Below are 11,887 nucleotides of genomic sequence, written 5' to 3' on the forward strand. Positions count from 1 at the left end.
AGTGTCAATCTGCAGGCGGTGGTTGTAATATCCCTCTTTTAAATTTATTAATAAAGATTTATTTATAAATCGGAGGATCTATTTGTAAATATAGAAATTTCAAGGACTAAACTGTTAAGTTACAAAAAAAAAAAGGAAAACCGAAAATTTTGGTTTTATCCCACCGCCTCCCACGCTCTGTATTTCTCGAGAAACAGAGAGAGGAGCGGTGGGGCATGGGAAGAAGAAGAAGAGGGAAAAGAAGAGAGGAAGAAGAGGGAAAAAGAGAAGACATATGTAGAAAACGAAACAGGGAGAGGACACAGAGGAAAAGTAGAAGGATTTGGGTTGACACCTTCTTTGAATCTTTGGATCAAAATCTTTGAAAGGCAAGTGTTCCGATCCTTCCTGTTGCAAGCTTTCTAATCTTTCCGATTGCAAGTGTCTTGATCTTTCCTTACTGCAATTTTATCTCTACATTTGCTTTGAATAAGAGGAACTTTGAATTGTTCTAGCCTTGCATTTGAAATATCTCCTGTTTAGACGTAACGATTCGAATCTGTGCAACTTCTGAGATTCTGACCTTTCTACCTTGTTATGGTTATAACTTCATGTATTGACCTCTGATTTGGACAAAACTTATTTGATCAAAATATAGACTCATAATCTTTCTTTTGATAGCCTATTTTAAGAATTCGGAGTAAGTTTGCCTGCCCAAACTTTTGTTTCAAATGAGCCTACAGATTATGCAAAATACGGATCGTAATTTCTGACCTTTTGATACCGAGCTGCCTATAAGTCGATGTTGGAAACTCCGATTTGTTCAAAACTGATTTCATTAGAAACTAGACTCGTAGATTTTTCTTTTGATATATGGATTGAAAGATTTGGAGTCCAAACACCTACCCAGTTATCTGTTGAATCTGACCTTATGAATTCTGCCAAACAGAGATTTTATTCCTTTGGACATTGAATTCATCTAACCTTCTTATTTAAATTGAGTTATATGTGATTGCTTGGAATCCTTGAATGCTCTTGCTTTCATTTCCTTTCAAATCTGAATACAATTGTGAAAGATTATTGCTTACTTCGTATTGACTCGTAAAGGCACATGTACGTTTTGTTGTTCCACGTGTGCTTCCGATATGTGCTATTTATTTTTCATACTGTCCCTTTGTACTCTAGTGTTTGTGGGATATTGTGAACCTTTGCCAGAAATGGTGAAGGGAGTTATGCATAGAGTCTGTGATGCTCTACCGACCCCTATGACTTCACTCAGACATGGGTGGATGGAGCTCCTAGACGTGGGAGACTTATGTTTGGTGGTCATTCAGAAATGGATGTACCATATTATGTTATGGTCCCACTTCACATTTGTATGTTTGATATGATATCTAGAGCTTTGGTTATGTGTTTCTATACATGCTTTGGATACGAATTGTTAGAATCAAGAGCACTAAGAGGGGGGGGGGGGGTGAATTAGTGCAGCGGAAATCTTTCAACGATAAAACACGTTCGAATGATAAAAACGATTTCGGTGTGAAAGCCGATTCTAAGATTACTTCAACTTAAGATCAAGCGAGATGACATTAAAATCAATCTATGAAGGCAGTTTGCAGTTATGATGAAAACCAGAATATAAGCACAAACTGAAATACGACGTTCGTACGAAGAAGCTGATCTATGTCTAAATGCTGATTCATAAATCACTTGATTAGGCGAGATGCAGTTTAAGTAAGGATATAAAGGCAGTTTGCAGTTATGATTAAAATCGAAGCTTAAACGCAAACTGAAATATGATGATCGTACGAAAAAATAGATTTACGTCTAAACGCTGATTCGGAAAGTGCAAAGCTTAAAACCTGATCGTATATGCGTAGAAAGCAGTAAGCTTTAGAGGAGGTTTGCAATAAAGATAATATGCTCAAAGTAAATGCAAACCGAGATTTAGAGTGGTTCGGTCAATCTTGACCTACTCCACTTTTGGCTTCCTCCACCGACGAGGTCACCGACGTCAACTAGAGGCCTTCCTTCAATAGGCGAAGGCCAACCACCCTTTTACAGTTTCACTCCTTTTGACGGGCTTAGGAGACAACCCTTACGGAATTTTCTCTCCTCTCTTTACAGCTCAGAACTTGGAAGAAAAGAGGAAGAAGAACTTTTGGCCTTTACAACAATTTTGAGCTCTAAAAATCACAGAACAAGATCAAGATTTCGGTGTTAGTTGTGTGCTTTCACTGCTGAATGGGTGGGGTATTTATAGGCCCCAACCCAGTTCAAATTTGGAGCTCAAAATTATCAATTCCCGGAATTTCGGGATCAGGCGGTTGCACCTCCTGACTGGAGCGGTTGCACCGCCTGGCAGAGCTCGAAGACTGAGCCTCTGGGCGGTGCCACCTCCTGTCAGGGGCGGTTGCACCTCCTACCAGAGCTCGAAGACCGAGCTCAGGCAGTGCAACCTCCTGACTGAGGTGGTTGCACCGCTCAGCCAGTGCTCGGAGACCGAGCCCAGTGTTAGGATCGAGAGCACTAAGAGGGGGGGTGAATTAGTGCAGCGGAAATCTTTCAGCGATTAAAAACGAAAGCTGCGTTCGTTCGATAAAAACTATTTTGATGCAAAAGCCGATTCTAAGATTACTTATGATTAAGTGCAGTTTACGTCTAAACACAGTTTGCGTTTAAACGCAGTTTGCGTCTAAATGCAGATTGCGTCTAAGCGCAGTTTGCGTCTAAACACAGTTTGCGTCTAAGCGCAGTTTACGTCTAAGCTCAGATTGCGTAAATCACTTGTTTAGATCAAAAGTAGTTTAAGCAGAAGTATAAAGACAGTGTGCTGCTATTGTACAGCTCAAAAAGTAATCTGCAAAAAGCAGATTTACATCTAAACGCAGATTTACGTCTAAACATAGATTTACGTCTAAACGCAGATTTACGTCTAAACGCAGATTTACGTCTGAACTTTGAAACTCGTTTGTAGACTCGCAGAAGGCAGTATGTAGTTGAAATCAAGACGTAAATGTAAACTGAAATTTGATGATTGTACGAGGAAAGCCGATTTACGTCTAAATGCAGTTTTACGTCTGAATGTAGATTTTCGTCTAAACCATGAAACTCGTTCGTAAAATTGCAGAAGACAGTTTGCAGTTATAAATAGAATCAAAACGTAAATGTAAACTGCAAAGAAACTCGTTCGTAAAAGCGCAGAATACAGTTTGCAGTTACAAAACGTAATCGTAAACTGTAATGTATGAAAACACCGATTTACGTCTGAATGCAGATTCGGAAAGATCAGCACTTAGAAACTTGTTCGTAAAGGTGCAGAGAGCAGTAGCTATGTAGGAGGTTTGCAGTAATGATAAAGTGCTTAAAACAAACGCAAACCAGAGATTTAGAGTGGTTCGGTCAGTCTTGACCTACTCCACTTTTGGCTTCCTCCACCGACGAGGTCACCGACGTCAACTAGAGACCTTCCTTCAATAGGCGAAGGCCAACCATCCTCTTACAGATTCACTCCTTTTGGCGGGCTTAGGAGACAACCCTTATAGAAGTTTTCTCTCCTCTCTTTACAACTCAAACTTGAAGAATAGAAAGAGGAGAACTAGCAGTTTTGAGCTCTAAGAAACACAGAAAGATAGCAAGATTTCGAGTGTGTGTTCTATGCTTTCAGTGCTGAATGGGTGGGGTATTTATAGGCCCCAACCCAATTCAAATTTGGAGCTCAAAACGATCAAATCCCGGAATTCCGGGATCAGGCGGTTGCACCTCCTCACTGGAGAGGTTGCACCGCCTGGCAGAGCTCGAAGACTGAGCCCAGGCGGTTGCACCTCTGTGTCAGGGGCGGTTGCACCTCCTGAGTCTGGCTCGGAGACTGAGCCCTAGGCGGTGCCACCTCTTGACTGAGGCGGTTGCACCTCTCTGCCAGAGCTCGAAGACTGAGCTCAGGCGGTGCCACCTCTCTGTCAGGGAGGTTGCACCGCCCAGTCTAGCTCGAAGACTGAGCTCAGGCGGTGCCACCTCCTGGCTGGGGCAGTTGCACTGCCCAGTCTCGCTGGGAGGCTTAGCCCAGGCGGTGCCACCTCCTGGCCTAGGCGGTTGCACCTCCTGGTGCAATCAGGGTCCGAATGGTTAGCTCCATTCGGCCCAATTTCAGTCTTTCAGGGGCCCAATTGCCCCAAGATTAAGCTAATGGGATCACCTCCCATTTTCCAACTTAATCAACGTGCTAACTACGATTATATCTAAGACAATTTCTGCAGCTTTGCTTCGGTGCGTCAATCGCTTCTTCCGGCGAGTTTCCGGCGAACTTCCGTCGATCATCCGATGAACCCTCGGTGATGCTCCTGCGGACTTCCGGCAAACTCCTGGACTTTGCGACGATCCACTTGGCGAGTTCCGACGAGCTTCGCTTGGCAAGCTTCTGGACTTCTCGGATCTGTTCTCGCAGAACCTCCGACGACCGTCCGAACTTCCGTCGAACCCTCGAACTCCCAACGTGATCATGAACTTGACTCTGGCGCAACCCCTGCTGCTTGTCTAACTTTCATCGTAGTTAATCCTGCACACTTAAAACAAAAACTTCGATCGAGACAATTAATCCTAAGCAATTAACCAAGTTGTCCGGCATGTCATTGGTCCCTCGACGCTTCGTCGGATTCTTCGGCGCATCGTCCTTTCCTGCAGCCTATTGCCCAATCGGCCAGTTGACTCCGCAACTCCGATATCCTTGGCACAATACCCGCTCTTCTTGGCCCGATGCCCGAGTCCACGACCCGAAGCCTTCTGTCGATACGTCAACCGATCCACCGGCCCGACGTCCAATCTTCTGACATGTTCCTCCGGCACAACATGATGTTCCCGCTTTAATTGTCTCATCCTAATCGAAGCACCCTGCGTCACTCAAAACGCAGATTAAATCATAAACATATTTCAAGGAGTTTCACCATCAAAATACGAGATTCAACAATCTCCCCTTTTTTGATGATGACAACTACTTGATGACGGAGTTAAACTTAACTCCCGGAGTTTAAACAAACTCCCCCTATCAATATGCCTTATTGATAGAAACTCTTAGATTCAAAAATCTAAGCAACATGTCATCATAATCGGAGTTAACCTTAACTCGCAGAGTTTAAACAAACTCCCCCTATCAATATGCCATATTGATAGAACCTTGAATTCAAACTGAATTCAAGTCATTGCAATATTCATCATGAATACTTGCAACACGTCAACATGAACATATGCATAAACTTATGTCATCAACATACTTTCATCAACAAAAAGGAGAAGTATCACAATCAAGTGTTTGTGATATTGGTTCAACTCATTGCATGAAAAACATAATATCAAGTTTTATCATCATGCAATTTTGCTAGAAAATATAGCAAGTTTTATAGCATACAAGATAGCACTTGGTATGAAAATTAGAGATGTCCAAGATAGCAAGTTCTACATCATGCAAGCTAGCAAATTAGAGATGTTCAAGAAGGCAACTCTTGCTTCTTGAAATATGAAAATTTTGTCCACTTTGCTAGATGCGCAAGTTAGCATGTTTTGCTTCTTGAGATAGGCAAGATAGCACCTTTGTTCTTTTTGTTTCTTAAGATGTTCAAGATAGCAATTTCTTCTCTTTTGAGAAGTGAAAATTGCTTTCTTCTTGAATTGTGCATGCAAGTTATCTCCTCCTTAGTCATTGTCAAAAAGAAGGGAAAACCCTTTTTGTCAATTTCTAAATCATGACAAAGGTGAGTAATCATTCTTATTTCAAAAATCCATAATTGAGATAAACCTTGAATTCAAATCAAGGCAATTTTAATCAAGGTTCATATCATATGCAATACATTACGTAGAAAGCATAAGTATTGCATGCATCATTTTAGCAACAAATCGTAGCATTTCATCATATGGCAGGATATCATCAAGTAGAATTACGATGCAAGTTCTTGATATCTTAACATGATGAAAATTCAAATATGGCACTTATAGTATCAATTCATATATTTCTCCCCCTTTATCATCAACAAAAGGAGAAGTAGCTCTAGCTATTTTAAAATATATGCAAGTTTTTATAACATGAAGCTATATTTTCATCACAACATATAAGCATAAAAGCATAGCAAGATTCTTAGGTTCAATCATGGCAATTCAACACTTGCTTCATGTGCAAGATTGCACTTGCTTTTCTTTGCATGTTCTAACTAGCAAAAGCCTTCTCCCCTTTGTTTTTGTCGAAAAGAAGGGAGTAATCAATGGCCAAAAATTTTTAATTATTATACAGGCCATATTACAAAATCTTGTCATGATATCAAGAAAGTTCAAAAAGGACATGATCCATTCAACAAATCCTTTTAATAGGGCAAAGGAATTATATAACCAAGAATCATGATTAAAATATTTCAATATCATAGATCAAGTCATGATTCGTGATTCATCATAAAGCAAATTAATTTTCAGTCATCACATAAGGCATTTAAAGAATTTTTGAAACATAGAAGAATGATTAATTTAAGCATGTAATGTTTCAATCAAAATCAAGTCATGAATACCAATACTTTCATATTGTGAGTATCAATTCATGAATACCAAAAGATATTATGTGTGATTTCAATTTTGCAAGATCATGATTATGATTTAGACATAACTTATTCAAATCAAATCGTCAACTTGAAACTCATAATCAAGTCATTAAAATTAATTTCGAAATTCACAAAATATCATGAAATCAAAAGACAAGTTGCATTTCATTTGAAGAACTCCTTTTTGATAAATGTAGGGAGCATAATGAACGATCTTGATTTATAAAGAGCTTCATGTTATAATTATCAAGATCATGATTTTAATAATTATTCTCTTTAGCAAAAAATCACAAAAGCACTTTATTTTTGCATAAGAAATCTCATTGTATTATGATTTATAAATTCTTTTTCTGCACATGAATCATAGGAGATATATATGTGAAACAAATCTTTGCAAGCAAAGACACTATCATTCATATTTCAAGATGGAATTTATAAGCAGGAATCATTTCATCAAATCCATTTTAGAAAAATATTTTTCAAAAGTGTATGAGAAATTCCGATTGTTAGGATACCAATTGTTAAGTGAATCCGAAAATGAAATTAGTACTTTCATGCATTCGGATAAGATTTTGCTATAGATTTTCAAGTTCAATTATGAAGATAAAACATGCTCATGATCATAAAAATTTATGTATCCAAAACATATAATTTCCAACATGTTATAGTGTAAAATCATCATGGCAATTAAGTGTTTTGAACATTGAATCAAGAATGTCCGAAAAATAATCTTAACACGTTCATGCATTCGAGCACATTTTTGCCATAGTTTTTCAAATATACTCATGAGAATAACACATGCTTATCATCGGCTTAAAATCTCATGCATAAAATTGTTAATCGAAATATTTAATTTCAGCATTATGCATTTCTTCAAATCAAACATGATCTTTAATCAAAATCGAGAAATAACAATGGAAATCAACGTAATGCACATTATTACTTCTTAACCATGATTTCATATTTTCAATCAAGATCATTTTATTTGTTTATCATAAAATATGCAATATAATCATTTTCGAAATTACTTAGTATGATCATAATAATTTTTTTTAACATGTAATTTTTAAGAAAATTAATTCTAAACTAAAAGAGAAAAATACATCATGAAAGCATCAAGTAATTTCAAAATAAATTAGGGGGATTTCGATTACCTCATCATTGTGGGTTGTTAAGGCGTAGTTTGCCGCCTTGCTTTTGTTGACTTTCTCTTCTTCGGAGGAGCTCGATTCATCCTAATTTTTGTTCTTCTTCTTGCGTTTAAAGCAAGTAGTTCGATTCTTTTTGCTTTTTAATTTTCGTTTCATTTGTAGTTTAAGTTCACCATCACTTGAGCTTATGCTCGAGTGGTCTTCAAATGTTCTATGTCCCAAATCCTTCCTGTTCTTTGGAAGGTTGTTTTGTTCATCATTGTCCTCATCACTTGAGTCATCGCTCAAGTGGCATTCATTTGTCCAGAGTTCCAAATCCTTCCTGTTCTTTGGAAGGTAATTGTGTTCAACATGTTCATCATGTGCATTGTGCACCATTTCATATGTCATCAATGAACCAATTAGTTCTTCAAGTGGTAAGTTGTTTAAGTTTTTAGCTTCTTGTATTGCAGTTACTTTTGAATCCCACTTCTTAGAAAGAGAACGCTAAATCTTGTTTACGAGTTCAAAGTCCGAAAAACATTTTCCAAGAGCTCTTAAACTATTGACGACATCCGTGAAACGGGTGTACATGTCGCCTATAGTCTCGCTTGGTTGCATTCGAAAAAGCTCGAAATCATGCAATAAAAAGTTAACTTTCGAGTCTTTGACACTACTAGTTCCCTCGTACGTGATTTCATGTGTTTGCCAAATGTCAAAAGCTGTTTCGCGAGTAGAAATCCGATTGAACTCATTTTTGTCCAAAGCGCAAAATAAGACATTCATAGCCTTTGCGTTTAAAGAGAAATACTTCTTCTCCAAATGCGACCATTCGTTCGTCGGTTTAGAGGGAAGTTGAAAACTGTTTTCAACGATATTCCATAAATCCAGATTTAGAGAAATCAAGGAAACTCTCATTCAAGTTTTCCAATAAGTATAGTCCAATCCATTAAAGAACGGTGGACGAAAGACCGAAAAGCCCTCTTGAAGAGCCATTTCTCTCGGGTGTAAATCCGAAATGAGAAATACCCCGCTCTGATACCAATTGTTAGGATCGAGAGCACTAAGAGGGGGGGGTGAATTAGTGCAGCGGAAATCTTTCAGCGATTAAAAACGAAAGCTGTGTTCGTTCGATAAAAACTATTTTGATGCAAAAGCCGATTCTAAGATTACTTATGATTAAGTGCAGTTTACGTCTAAACACAGTTTGCGTCTAAACGCAGTTTGCGTCTAAATGCAGATTGCGTCTAAGCGCAGTTTGCGTCTAAACACAGTTTGCGGCTAAGCGCAGTTTACGTCTAAGCTCAGATTGCGTAAATCACTTGTTTAGATCAAAAGCAGTTTAAGCAGAAGTATAAAGACAGTGTGCTGCTATTGTACAGCTCAAAAAGTAATCTGCAAAAAGCAGATTTATGTCTAAACGCAGATTTACGTCTAAACGCAGATTTACGTCTAAACGCAGATTTACGTCTGAACTTTGAAACTCGTTTGTAGACTCGCAGAAGGCAGTATGCAATTGAAATCAAGACGTAAACGTAAACTGAAATCTGATGATTGTACGAGGAAAGCCGATTTACGTCTAAATGCAATTTTACGTCTGAATGCAGATTTTCGTCTAAACCTTGAAACTCATTCGTAAAATTGCAGAAGACAGTTTGCAGTTATAAATAGAATCAAAACGTAAAAGTAAACTGCAAAGAAACTCGTTCGTAAAAGCGCAGAATACAGTTTGCAGTTACGAAACGTAATCGTAAACTGTAATGTATGAAAACACCGATTTACGTCTGAATGCAGATTCGGAAAGATCAGCACTTAGAAACTTGTTCATAAAGGCGCAGAGAGCAGTAGCTATGTAGGAGGTTTGCAGTAATGATAAAGTGCTTAAAACAAACGCAAACCAGAGATTTAGAGTGGTTCGGTCAGTCTTGACCTACTCCACTTTTGGCTTCCTGCACCGACGAGGTCACCGACGTCAACTAGAGACCTTCCTTCAATAGGCGAAGGCCAACCACCCTCTTACAGATTCACTCCTTTTGGTGGGCTTAGGAGACAACCCTTACAGAAGTTTTCTCTCCTCTCTTTACAACTCAAACTTTAAGAATAGAAAGAGGAGAACTAGCAGTTTTGAGCTCTAAGAAACACAGAAAGATAGCAAGATTTCGAGTGTGTGTTCTGTGCTTTCAGTGCTGAATGGGTGGGGTATTTATAGGCCCCAACCCAATTAAAATTTGGAACTCAAAACGATCAAATCCCGAAATTCCGGGATCAGGCGGTTGCACCTCCTGACTGGAGAGGTTGCACCGCCTGGCAGAGCTCGAAGACTGAGCCCAGGCGGTTGCACCTCTGTGTTAGGGGCGGTTGCACCTCCTGAGTCTGGCTCGGAGACTGAGCCCCAGGCGGTGCCACCTCTTGACTGAGGCGGTTGCACCTCTCTGCCAGAGCTCAGGTGGTGCCACCTCTCTGTCAGGGAGGTTGCACCGCCCAGTCTGGCTCGAAGACTGAGCTCAGGCAGTGCCACCTCCTGGCTGGGGCGGTTGCACCGCCCAGTCTCGTTGGGAGGCTTAGCCCAGGCGGTGCCACCTCCTGGCCTAGGCGGTTGCACCTCCTGGGGCAATCGTGGTCCGAATGGTTAGCTCCATTCGGCCCAATTTTAGTCTTTCAGGGGCCCAATTGCCCCAAGATTTAGCTAATGGGATCACCTCCCATTTTCCAAATTAATCAACGTACTAACTACGATTAGATCTAAGACAATTTCTGCACCTTTGCTTCGGTGCGTCAATCGCTTCTTCTGGCGAGTTTCCGGCGAACTTCCGTCGATCATCCGATGAACCCTCGGTGATGCTCCTTCGGACTTCCGACAAACTCCTGGACTTGCAACGATCCACTTGGCGAGTTCCGACGAGCTTCGCTTGGCAAGCTTCTGGACTTCTCGGATCTGTTCTCGCAGAACCTCCGACGACCGTCCGAACTTCCGTCGAACTCTCGAACTCCCAACGTGATCATGAACTTGACTCCGGCGCAACTCCTGCTGCTTGTCTAACTTTCATCGTAGTTAATCCTGCACAGTTAAAACAAAAACTTCGATCGAGACAATTAATCCTAAGCAATTAACCAAGTTGTCCGTCATGTCATTGGTCCCTCGATGCTTCGTCCAATTCTTCGGCGCATCGTCCTTTCCTGCAGCCTATTGCCCAATCGGCCAGTTGACTCCGCAACTCCGATATCCTTGGCACAATACCCGCTCTTCTTGGCCCGATGCCCGAGTCCACGACCCAAAGCCTTCTGTCGATACGTCAACCGATCCACCGGCCCGACGTCCAATCTTCTGACATGTTCCTCCGGCACAACATGATGTTCCCGCTTTAATTGTCTCGTCCTAATTGAAGCACCCTGCGTCACTCAAAACGCAGATTAAATCATAAACATATATCTAGGAGTTTCATCATCAAAATACGAGATTCATCACCCAGGCGGTGCCACCTCTTGACAGGGGAGGTTGCACCGCCCAATCTCGCTCGGAGACTGAGCCCAGGTGGTGCCACCGCCTGGCTGGAGTGGTTGCACCTCTCAGTCTCGCTCGGAGACTTAGCCCAAGCGGTGCTACCTCCTGGATGGGGTGGTTGCACCTCCCAGCAGAAATCAGGGTCCGAATGGGTTGATCCATTCGGCCCAATTTGGGTTTTTTAGGGGCCCAATTGCCCCAAGATTAAGTTAATGGGATCACCTCCCATTTCCAACTTAATCATTGTGCTAACTACGATATTCCCTAAGACATTTACTGCAACTTGTTCCGGTGCGTCAATTGCTTCTTCCGGCGAGCTTCCGGCGAACTTCCGTCGATCATCCGATGAACCCTCGGTGATGCTCCTGCGGACTTCCGGTAAACTCCTGGACTTGCGACGATCCACTTGGCGAGTTTCGATGAGCTTCTTTGGCAAGCTCATGGTCTTCTCGGATTTGTTCCCGCAGAACCTCCAACGACTGTCCGAACTTCCGTCGAACTCTCGAACTCCCAACGTGATCATTGTCTTGACTCCGGCGCAACTCCTGCTGCATGTCTTTCTTCCATCGTAGTTAATCCTGCACACTCAAAATTTCGATCGAGACAATTAATCCTAAGCAATTAACCAAGTTGTCTGGCATGTCATTGGTCCCTCGACGCTTCGTCCGATTCTTCTGCGCATCGTCCTCTCCTGCAGCCTA

The sequence above is a fragment of the Musa acuminata genome, chromosome BXJ1-2, assembly GCF_036884655.1.
Source record: "Musa acuminata AAA Group cultivar baxijiao chromosome BXJ1-2, Cavendish_Baxijiao_AAA, whole genome shotgun sequence".
NCBI classification, from domain to species: domain Eukaryota; kingdom Viridiplantae; phylum Streptophyta; class Magnoliopsida; order Zingiberales; family Musaceae; genus Musa; species Musa acuminata.